General features: G+C 37.4%; 1 pseudogene; it reads left to right on the top strand.

Moving 5' to 3' along the window:
• The first annotated feature begins 2,633 nt into the window (after positions 1-2,633).
• On the top strand, positions 2,634-4,646 carry LOC148032628 (uncharacterized; annotated as a pseudogene).
• Positions 4,647-10,626: the final 5,980 nt, after the last annotated feature.

Below are 10,626 nucleotides of genomic sequence, written 5' to 3'. Positions count from 1 at the left end.
AGATAACTTCTAGAATAGGATGACATGTAAAAGAAAGCATGTAGCTTTCAGTCATTTTGAGAGGGTTTTATCTAAAAAGAAGGATTGGCGAAACTGTGCGACACGTGATCGCAGTTTTCAGGCAGTGAATATCAGTCCGAAGTGGGAGATGAAAGAGTGATCTAGAAGAATTCTGGGCAGGTGTCCTGCTATTTTACTCCCCTTTCAGAGCAATGGAGGCATCAGATTGGTAGCCTGAGTAGCATAGAGGAAGGTATTGTTTTATGTATGTTTTTGTCTACAATAGATTTGTCTTCTCATAATGCAGAAATAAACTGACAGGCTTAAACTCTGTGAGTATTCTTATACATCTTCTATTTCTTTCAATCCCTTCTATTCCTTCTACTCCTCTCCTTGAATCTCCCTTCACCCTGTTGTCTCTTACCCCTGTGGTAAACTTTCAACCCCAAACGCTTCGACATTGTGCCCTCACTGTCTCTCATTTGTTGCTATCATTTTCTTGGAGAGCTCGTAGCCTCCTCTCTCTGAGCCTCCTGCAACCCTCTTATTTTAGCTACTCCGGATCCCCTGTGACACTCTTCACTACATTTTGTGTATTCAACCATCTGTCGGGACATGTAGGTTGTATTAGCTCCAACATCCATCTAGTGGAGAAACAATTGATTGCTATAGATACTAGAAATTTCTTATATAAGGATGGTATTACGTAGTGAGCCTAAAAACAAAAAATAGAATCATGACAATGGATTCAAATTCAAGACTAAGAGCAGTTATCACAAGAAATTAACAAAGAGCCAAGTCATTTGTATCTCAAAACAAATCCATATGATGCAAAAGTATCATGTATGGTTCATTGAGCAGGGATTTGATCCTTATTGGAGAATTTTTTAAGCCTATTTCCTAAAGTTAAATTTTTTGATTGTTTTCCACCTTGTTACCTTCGAGTACATTCTTCCAGTGATCCAATAGATTGTGCCTAAAAACATGATGACACAACTCATGCATATGTGTAACCAATCTATTCCCCTAATCATTCATGTGTACAACACTAATTTTCTACTCCACTAAGTACTCGTAACTTGGTGGTATGGTTCTAATGTATGTCCTCTCCCACCTATGATCATAGTCTTGAGTATAATTAGGAGACCCCTCTAATCTGGTGTACCTACGGGAGTGGGACCTCTCAGAGTACCATCGATAGGAGGAGTGGCACCTCAAGACCACTTAGCAAACCTTATCATCCAAGAGTGCAAGTACCTATAGATGTAGCCATGATGGCAGGTGACAAGCATCTACTCAATCAATGGGAGGGGGACACTACATCGGTTTCTTCATAACACTAGAGCCACTCTCTCTAGAACTATGATGAGAGTGAGTACCAAAACTGGCCACATGGTAGCAATATTTGTATATCTACAGCAGCCTTAGAACCATCCTTGTAATGAGGAGGAGATGAAGTCTGCAGCTTCCGAAAGCATCCACCATAACCACCACCTCTACTAGTCAAGCGAGGCATACTTGAGCCACCCTCATTCACAACCAACCTTGAGCGTCAACTCTACCTATTAGACATTGACACGTCAAAGTGTGCCCATGTAGAATGCATAGAGACATTGATCGAGACAAATTCGTATTTGCTATGTCCCTGAAGTGTGCCATTTGATCTAGAGATATATGTGTAAAAATCTCCTCAGCTCCTCATCTATATACTATTTGGCTCATCTTGCTCTCTAGAAAGCATCTATATTGACCTACACAACCAAAAATAGATGTAAGGATATTCAATACAAAGGTGAAAGTAAAGCATGGTTGTAGTATATATCTATGGATTTGCAAATAAGTTAAAAACATGTAATAAAACATCAACATAAGTGAATAGTCAATGAACTTGACAATAAGCGGATGTAAATACAATTGATCCTATGGCTCCATAACAAGCTCTTAGTATAGGTTGACATATGCCAAAAGCTCTATGTGATTAAAAGCAACACTTAGTGGTACAATAAGGAGTGTCCTTGACACCACATTGGATTGGTGTTTTGTGTGTGTAAAACCATCTATTTTTTAAAGAAGGTGTAAAGCTAAATAGAGAGAAAAAAAGGAATTAAATCACATGGGGATTGGAAAGATAACTTCTCTTGAAATGTTTCATAACAGAAAGGTGGCATCTCAATGATGTGGGTAGAGGGTGAGGGGAGTTGTAGCACTTGACATGTTTTGCACATGCTCAGTCTTTGTAGATGGTGCATACCATAGCCATCTCTCTCTGTCTCTCTATCTCTCTCTCCTCCCCCTCCCTTGCAACATGGAAGCTCATGTCAGCCCTACACCTTCATCTACTATAAGCAACATGCACATGAAGCAAGGAAGGGAATCATGGTATGAGAGCTCGATTGTCAAGAATGAGGTCAACGAAGAACATATGCTCAGCCAAGTGTTGACACGGGTAGATCAAAGGCCTTACAATAAATGAAAAATACAAAATTCTTGAGAAACTCATGCATTGGCAAATATTTTCCAAGCCAAGAAATTGAGATGTTGAAGTAAGTTTTGTCTTTGGTGTTCATAATACACTGACTCAGCTCAAGGTACCCCACTTAGCAAGCGAACTTTTTGTCAAGAGAATGTCCTTGATGACAATCTTGAATAATGGTGATAAAACAACATCAATCAACCAATCAAGAATTGCTACTGTCCTAGGTGTTCATCAAAGGAATATAGTGGCAACAAGTACTCAATTTGGATATAAAAGGTAAGGATGAAGTCTTGCTACTTAGTGCTTATCAGAGACAATTGCCTTTCTATCACAGGTGAAACTTGAGATTTGGTCTATGCTTTTTGGACATCGGAGATGAGAGTTTCACGTAACAAAAAGGACATATGTAAGCAAAGAATTGAGGCAAAATGTGTCATCAAACATCCCATATATCTTCTTGATGAATCTCAGGTAACACAATATTCTTGTGATCTTTGATTACCTGGATTATGATTTAGACTAATGTTTGTGAGTGCATTCTAGAATAGTAGGAAATCCTTTGAATGTATACTCCATATAACATTGGATTAACAAAACTTGTTACTTATCATATATGTAGGCCACTTGTTCCATATGCCACCAAAGAAGTTAGGTATATACTACCCAAGCCATTCTAGAGTACCAATCATGATATTATGATGCTTAGGAGTCATTCCATATAGTTGCAAAATCTCAAGAATAGGTATCAAGTGTCCCCTTTATAGAACCAAACCCTATGTGGAGTTCAAATTTGATAGTTTTCCATATAATAGAGGGTTTTGTACAGCTGTTGTTAGGTTCCTCTTGGTACTCTCCATAATACCCAAGCATGAAATTGAGCACCAAATATCAAGCTCAATGGGAAAGCAAGAGTGGTCACACAGAGTAGCAAAAGTACCAGCTTTGGTGACAAAGTGTATGTGCAGTACTAGATTTGGTACTTGTTTGTAGTTTTATAGACCGAAATCGGTACTACAAGGTGCTATATTGTACCCTACATAGTACCCAAGCATGGAATATGCTCCAAATATGAAGTTGATTTAAATAGAAAGAGTGGCATATAGTACCAAAAGTACCTTATCAGATACCAAAGTGAATGTGCAGTACCTCATTTGGTACTTTTTTGTGTTGCACTAGTTCTATAAAGTACTAAACTTGGTACTGCAATAGATTTGGTTCTTTTGTGCCCTAAATAGTACCCAAGCATGTGCAAGAAATTTGAAGCTAAAATGAATAGTACGACTGACATGCAATACCCCAAAAGTACCTTTGTTGATACCAAATTGTATGCATAGTATCAAAATTGGTACTTCTTAGTGTTGCATTGGTTCTATACAGTACCAAAATTGGTACTAAAATGGATTTGATTCCCTTCCTTGACTTGGAGTTGGTATTCTATAAAATACCAAAGTAATACTTTGTACCACTTTGGCAAAAATAGTACCAAATTTTAGTACTATCTTGAATTGATGGGTTTTCATAAAATATTTGGGTTGTTTTGTTGTGGAAGTTTGAATTCTAAGTTGAACTATTTTTGTGTGATAGGTTGAGCTCTACAAAAGATTCAAGAGCACTTATCCTAAAGTGATGCCATCACTTAGATTCTTTGGCACACATTCTTTATTCAGAAGTTGAAAGAGTGATATACTTGTTGTTGTATATATCATGTCCAAATGATATATTTCAAAGAGGATTTCAATCAAATGCACGAAAACAAGTTTGAGCATCATGGAAAAGACCATCTATGTGCATGCTCCATTTTTGTGCAAGGAGTGGCTTAGGTCAATGTTTTGCAAACGAGGAAATATGTCAACACATAAGTATTTTGTGGGAATCCATATTATGCCCAAAACTAGTAAATAGTGAATATCATGCAAATGAATGCTTGCTTGGAAATTGCTCTAAATGTGGTGTAACCCAGATGAAATTGCAACAGGTAATAGGGAGGTGACTATGAAGGTCTTTAAGAATGTGAGAACTAGACATGTTGATGATAATAGAAGTGAGAAGAAAAGAAAGAATCTGGTTGTGGAAAGAATACAAAATACTATTTTTGTTTGTCTCTTTTTAGATGATCTCAGAAGCTTCATCAAGCATAACTTTGTATTTAGGTGGTAGGCCCAACAGTTGAAAGATTACTTGCTTAAGTTTCCCAATGATATTGTCGTGTCTATTGTGGATTTTTCAAAGAATTATTCATATAAAATGCAAAATGAGATTCAATCCATGCATTGGTGGTCAACCCAAGTAACCATATTGGTGCATATCTCTTATGTGAGAAACTCAGTAGGTGCTATTGAGAAGACACTACTTTTTACATATTAGATGACAAGCTCCATGACATGTTGTTTGTTCAGCACTGTTTTATGCTTCATGAAAAATGGCTAAAACAATAGGAGCATCATCAATGATATCATTGGGTATGTTTAGATGACACTACTTCTCAATTTAAGAAACACAGACCTTTCTACTTTGTAGCAAGGTACAATCAGCTAACATGTTTGTATATGATGCATAACTTCTTCATCGTAGGACATGGAAAAGGAGAGTAGGATGGTACATATGCTATCATAAAGAGAAGCCTCATTCCGAAAAGCTAAAACTAAATGGTTGGCCTATGAAATGTGCAATTGATGGTATAAATTTTCTTAATGTAACATTTCAATTTGCAAGAGAAGTACATAGGTGCAGTACTTAGAGAGTTTCCTGGTTGGTTTCAAAGGATGATGTGCAGCACAATCTACTATGGGATTGTTAGTGCATTACATGGTCATGCTCATTCCATTGTGTTGATGGATACTCAACAAATAACCCATGTGCTATGTGCTTTCAAATGCTCACATGCTTTCGTAATCCATGTGTGAATGGGAAGTGGAGGAGATGCAAGAACATACAACACATAGAAGAATGAAAATATGTCTCCATTGTGCCATTGACATGGATAGTAGAAGTAGATGTGATTGTAATGAAGATGATGTGGAGGACAACGGAGATATGTTTACCATGCCAATGAGTCAGGATCATAACATGGAAATTTATGAAGGAGACCCTCAAGTGTTGTGCTCCACATTGTCTGCCAGAGACACCTTTGTAGTCAAGGCATCTGAGCCCAACAAGGACTTCTACCTTCTAAAATGTAAAAAAAAAACAATGTATCGGACAATAAGAGCATAGAAGGACCTTTGGCACAAAAAAATCGTTAGAGGTTGAAAACTAGCTAAGGGCTTGTACTATGGCTAGGTTGAAGGCAAAGTTGATACATATACCCTATTAGATTAGACCCCTCCAATGATGATCTATTCCCATCTTGTCAGAGCCATAGGCTTCCCCATGGAGACTATCCCTGGAATCCATAACCAAATTATATTAGCCACTGAGGTACATGAAAACATATACAACAATATGCCATATGATGATGGAAGTGACCAAGATGCAGGCATAACAACCTTGACCTCCATCTTCCATACTTACAAGTTGCCAAATATATACTTCTCCCAAATAGAATCTCACTTTGCAGACTTTTTATATTTTAGTCTTTTTTTGGCTTCCTCTTTCACAAGTAAGACTCCCTTTTTAGTATTCTTTACTTGCGTACCAAATAATTTGGTACAAATAGTGATCCTAAATCAAATTTGGTACAAAATAGTGATCCTAAACCATAGTACTCATTTAGGCTTAGTACCAAAGTTGGTAGAAAAAAATGTTCTTGAACCATAGCATAAAATTTGGAATTGAATTTGGTACATCATAGTACCAAATTGGATATATTGTGTATATTACAAGAACCAAATTTGGTATATCATAGTATCAAATTGTTCAAAAGTACAATTGTCCAACATACTAGTTACCATTTACCATGTTGCTTTATACAGTACCAAATTTGATACACAATAGTATCAAACTTGGTGCAAAATAGCATTCCTAAATGTTATTGAAACCACAACCTAGAATATATATACAAATGCCAAGCATTGTACTTAGCATATATACAAGTTGCATGACACTACCAAAATCTCTACACTACAATACCAACTTTGGTACATCATAGTACCAAAATGGATAGAGATACAAATATCCACCATACTCGTTACCATTTACACATGCTACTTTATATAATAACAAATTTGGTATGTCATAGTAACACCATATTTTGTCCAAAATAGTACACAGTACATGTTCCATAGTTGTCAATGGACCCAAACATAGGAATAAGCACATAAATTTAGCACAATATGAGATTCATCTATAGTTGTTGTTATTGACATAGTACCAAAATTAAAACCACATACGACTAAAATTGGCAAAGTAAAAGAACTATTACATATATTCACTAGAAAGTAAACAATGTAGAGATATTGGTGTACACCATAGGCAAAGTAACAAAAAAAAAACCATAGGTGGAATTGCATTAAACTATATATTACCAAGGGTACAAAACTTTGGCTACATTGCTCATTGGATGGCAGGGGGGTCAAGTATGTAGGTATGCCCCTCCAATTGTATGAAATGGTCAACCATAAATGAGGAGATGCCATCCTCTATATTAAAGAAGGGGTTCCTTTGAGAGTATGCGGATGGGAACAAATATTCCATCTAGCTACACAACCACATGTAGATAACATCCATAAGGTATAAGGGTTTAATCGGGTCATAATATGTGGGCTCATAGGATCTTATACAAAGGCATGAATCATAGTCGTTCTTGAATTATTTGTATCTAGAATCATCGATGAGAATTGTATTAGCAGCATTGAACTAGGGGTGCTTCTCCTATACTTTCTTCAGGAAGTTCAAAAAAACAAGCTTGTTACCATACTTTGCTTTTATGTTTTGCACATGGATGCTAGAGATTCTGAGCCCAAATCTTGCAATCATTTTGGCAAAACATGTCAGTAAGAGGTTAGTCTATAGTAAAATACATGCATGCAGGCCATTATTAAGAGCTAAGTATAACAATACCTAGAAATAGTCCTCTCATTTTCATCAATCAAGAAAAGCATGAATTCATGTCCTTTGTAGCATGACCATAACATCACTTATACCTTCTTCCTTAGTTGTAGGATAAACTCTTCTACATTGGGTCTTACAACATAGCATGGCCCACCCAGATTCTTCCATATCAGAGGGTGGTCTGACCCCATCTGGGAATGGCAACTCCCAAATATTATTTGGATCTTTTTGGCATTCTTTAATAGCACACCATTGATGTCAATTATTATAAGTTGATTAGAACTAGCCTACACATTCTTCAAGAGTGGTGTGTCTAGGGATCACTTGTTTAGCCACCAAGGTTGCCTTGCTACAACATGCAAAGTTCAAATAAGAAAAGAAAGACACATAAGTTAATTTTTTTTCCCAAAATAGTAATACGCATTCCCAATTGAACCATAGAAACACCAAAATGCCAAGGTTGGTACTAAGAAATATCCAAATGATACAATACACTACCAAATTGAAAGTATAGAACAATTAGCAAACTCCCTTACTAGCAAGAGAACATGAATTATGATACAACACACTATAGATAGAAGGTAGTGAAAAAATAAAAATAAAGTACAATTGAAGTTAGAAATTGGGTGGGGCTACTTATACCTCCCCTTCCTAGGAGGTCACACATCCTAGTATTATTCACACCTGAGCATGCTTAACCAAAAGTTTCTCATAATTGGGCTAGCCATATTACACCCATATGTATGTAAAAAATGTATAAAAATGGTATTTTAAAAATACATTATTTTGAACTCACGTGATGCACACATATATTCATGAGTAACTTACTCGAGCCACAACCTATGGAGCAATCATTGGCAGTCATAGCTTCAACTTTCAAGGTACGAGCTGATCTCTCATTGGTCTAGCACTTATCAAGGTCCCTTGAGACCTATTCTAGGGCTTTATATGCCTATCTAAGCACCTTAGAGTGCCTCTAAAGTCCACCATCACTAGCATCATAATATATTGATTGGTACTCTAGAATGGCTTGGGTAGTATATACCTAACTTCTTTGGTGGCATATGGAACAAGTGGCCTACATATATGATAACAAGTTTTGTTAATCCAATGTTATATGGAGTATACAGCTGTGGATTTGGTAGTAGTTCAAAGGCTTTTCGACTATTCTAGAATGCACTCACAAACATCGGTCTAAATCATAATCCAGGCAATCAAAGATCACAAGAATATTGTGTTGCATGAGATTCGTTAAGAAGATATATGGGATGTTTGATGACACATTTTGCCTCAATTCTTTGCTTACATATGTCCTTTTTGTTACGTGAAACTCTCATCTCCGATGTCCAAAAGGCATAGACCAAATCTCAAGTTTCACATGTGATAGAAAGGCAATTTTCTTTGATAAGCACTAAGTAGCAAGACCTCATCCTTATCTTTTATATCCAAACTGAGCACTTGTTGCCACTGTATTCCTTTGATGAACACCTAGGACTGTAGCAGTTCTTGATTGGTTGATTGATGTTGTTTTATCCCCATTATTCAAGATTGTCATCAAAGACGTTCTCTTGACAAAAAGTTTTCTTGCTAAGTGGGGTACCTTGAGCTGAGTCAGTGTATTATGAACACTAAAGACAAAACTCACTTCAACATCTCAATTTCTTGGCTTGGCAAATGTTTGTTGCCGATGCATGAGTTGCTCAAGAATTTTGTATTTTTCGTTTGTTGTAAGGCCTTCAATCTACCTGTGTCAACACTTGGCTGAGCATATGTTCTTGTTGACCTCATTCCTCACAGTCGAGCTCTTATACCATGATTCCCTTCCTTTCTTCATGTGCATGTTGCTTATAGTAGATGGTGGTGGAGGGGCTGACATGAGCTTCCATGTTGCAAGGGAGGGGGAGGAGAGAGAGATAGAGAGACAGAGAGAGACAAAGAGACAGAGAGACAGAGAGACAGAGAGACAGAGAGACATTGAGAGATGGCTATGGTATGCACCATCTACAAAGACTGAGCATGTGCAAAACAGGTCAAGTGCTACAACTCCCCTCACGCTCTACCCACGTCGTTGAGATCCCACCCTTCTGTTATGAAACATTTCAAAAGAAGTTATCTTTCCAATCCCCATGTGATTTAATTCCTTTTTTTCTCTCTATTTACCTTTACACCTTCTTTAAAAAATAGATGGTTCTACACACACAAAACACCAATCCAATGTGGTGTCAAGGACACTCCTTATTGTACCACTAAGTGTTGCTTTTAATCACATAGAGCTTTTGGCATATGTCAACCTATACTAAGAGCTTGTTATGGAGCCATACGATCAATTGTATTTACATCCGCTTACTGTCAAGTTCATTGACTATTCACTTATGTTGATGTTTTATTACATGTTTTTAACTTATTTGCAAATCCATAGATATATACTACAACCATGCTTTACTTTCACCTTTGTATTGAATATCCTTACATCTATTTTTGGTTGTGCAGGTCAATATAGATGCTTTCTAGAGAGCAAGATGAGCCAAAAAGTACATAGATGAGGAGCTGAGGAGATTTTTATACATATGTTTCTAGATCAAATGGCACACTTCAAGGACATAGCAAATATGGATTTGTCTTGATCAATGTCTCTATGCATTCTACATGGGCACACTTTGACGTGTCAATCTCTAATAGGTGGAGTTGACACTCAAGGTTGGTTGTGAATGAGGGTGGCTCAAGTATGCCTCGCTTGACTGGTAGAGGTGGTGGTTATGGTGGATGCTTTCAGAAGCTGCAGACTTCATCTCCTCCTCATTCCAAGGATGGTTCTAAGCATGCTATAGATATACAAATATTGCTACCATGCGGCGAGTTTTGGTACTCACTCTCATCATAGTTCTATAGAGAGTGGCTCTAGTGCTATGAAGACACTGATCTAGTGTCCCCCTCCCATTGATCGAGTAGATGCTTGTCACCCGCCATCATGGCTACATCTATAGGTACTTGCACTCTTGGATGATAAGGTTTGCTAAGTGGTCTTGAGGTGCCACTCCTCCTATCGATGGTACTCCGAGAGGTCCCACTCCCGTAGGTACACCAGATTAGAGGGGTCTCCTAATTATACCAAGACTATGATCATAGGTGGGAGAGGACGTACATTAGAACCATCCCACCAA

The sequence above is a fragment of the Lygodium microphyllum genome, chromosome 8 (genome assembly GCF_053477565.2).
Source record: "Lygodium microphyllum isolate KBCC chromosome 8, Lygodium_microphyllum_v1.1.10, whole genome shotgun sequence".
In the NCBI taxonomy this organism is placed as follows: Eukaryota; Viridiplantae; Streptophyta; class Polypodiopsida; order Schizaeales; family Lygodiaceae; genus Lygodium; species Lygodium microphyllum.
This window is presented reverse-complemented; position numbering and strand designations above follow the sequence as displayed.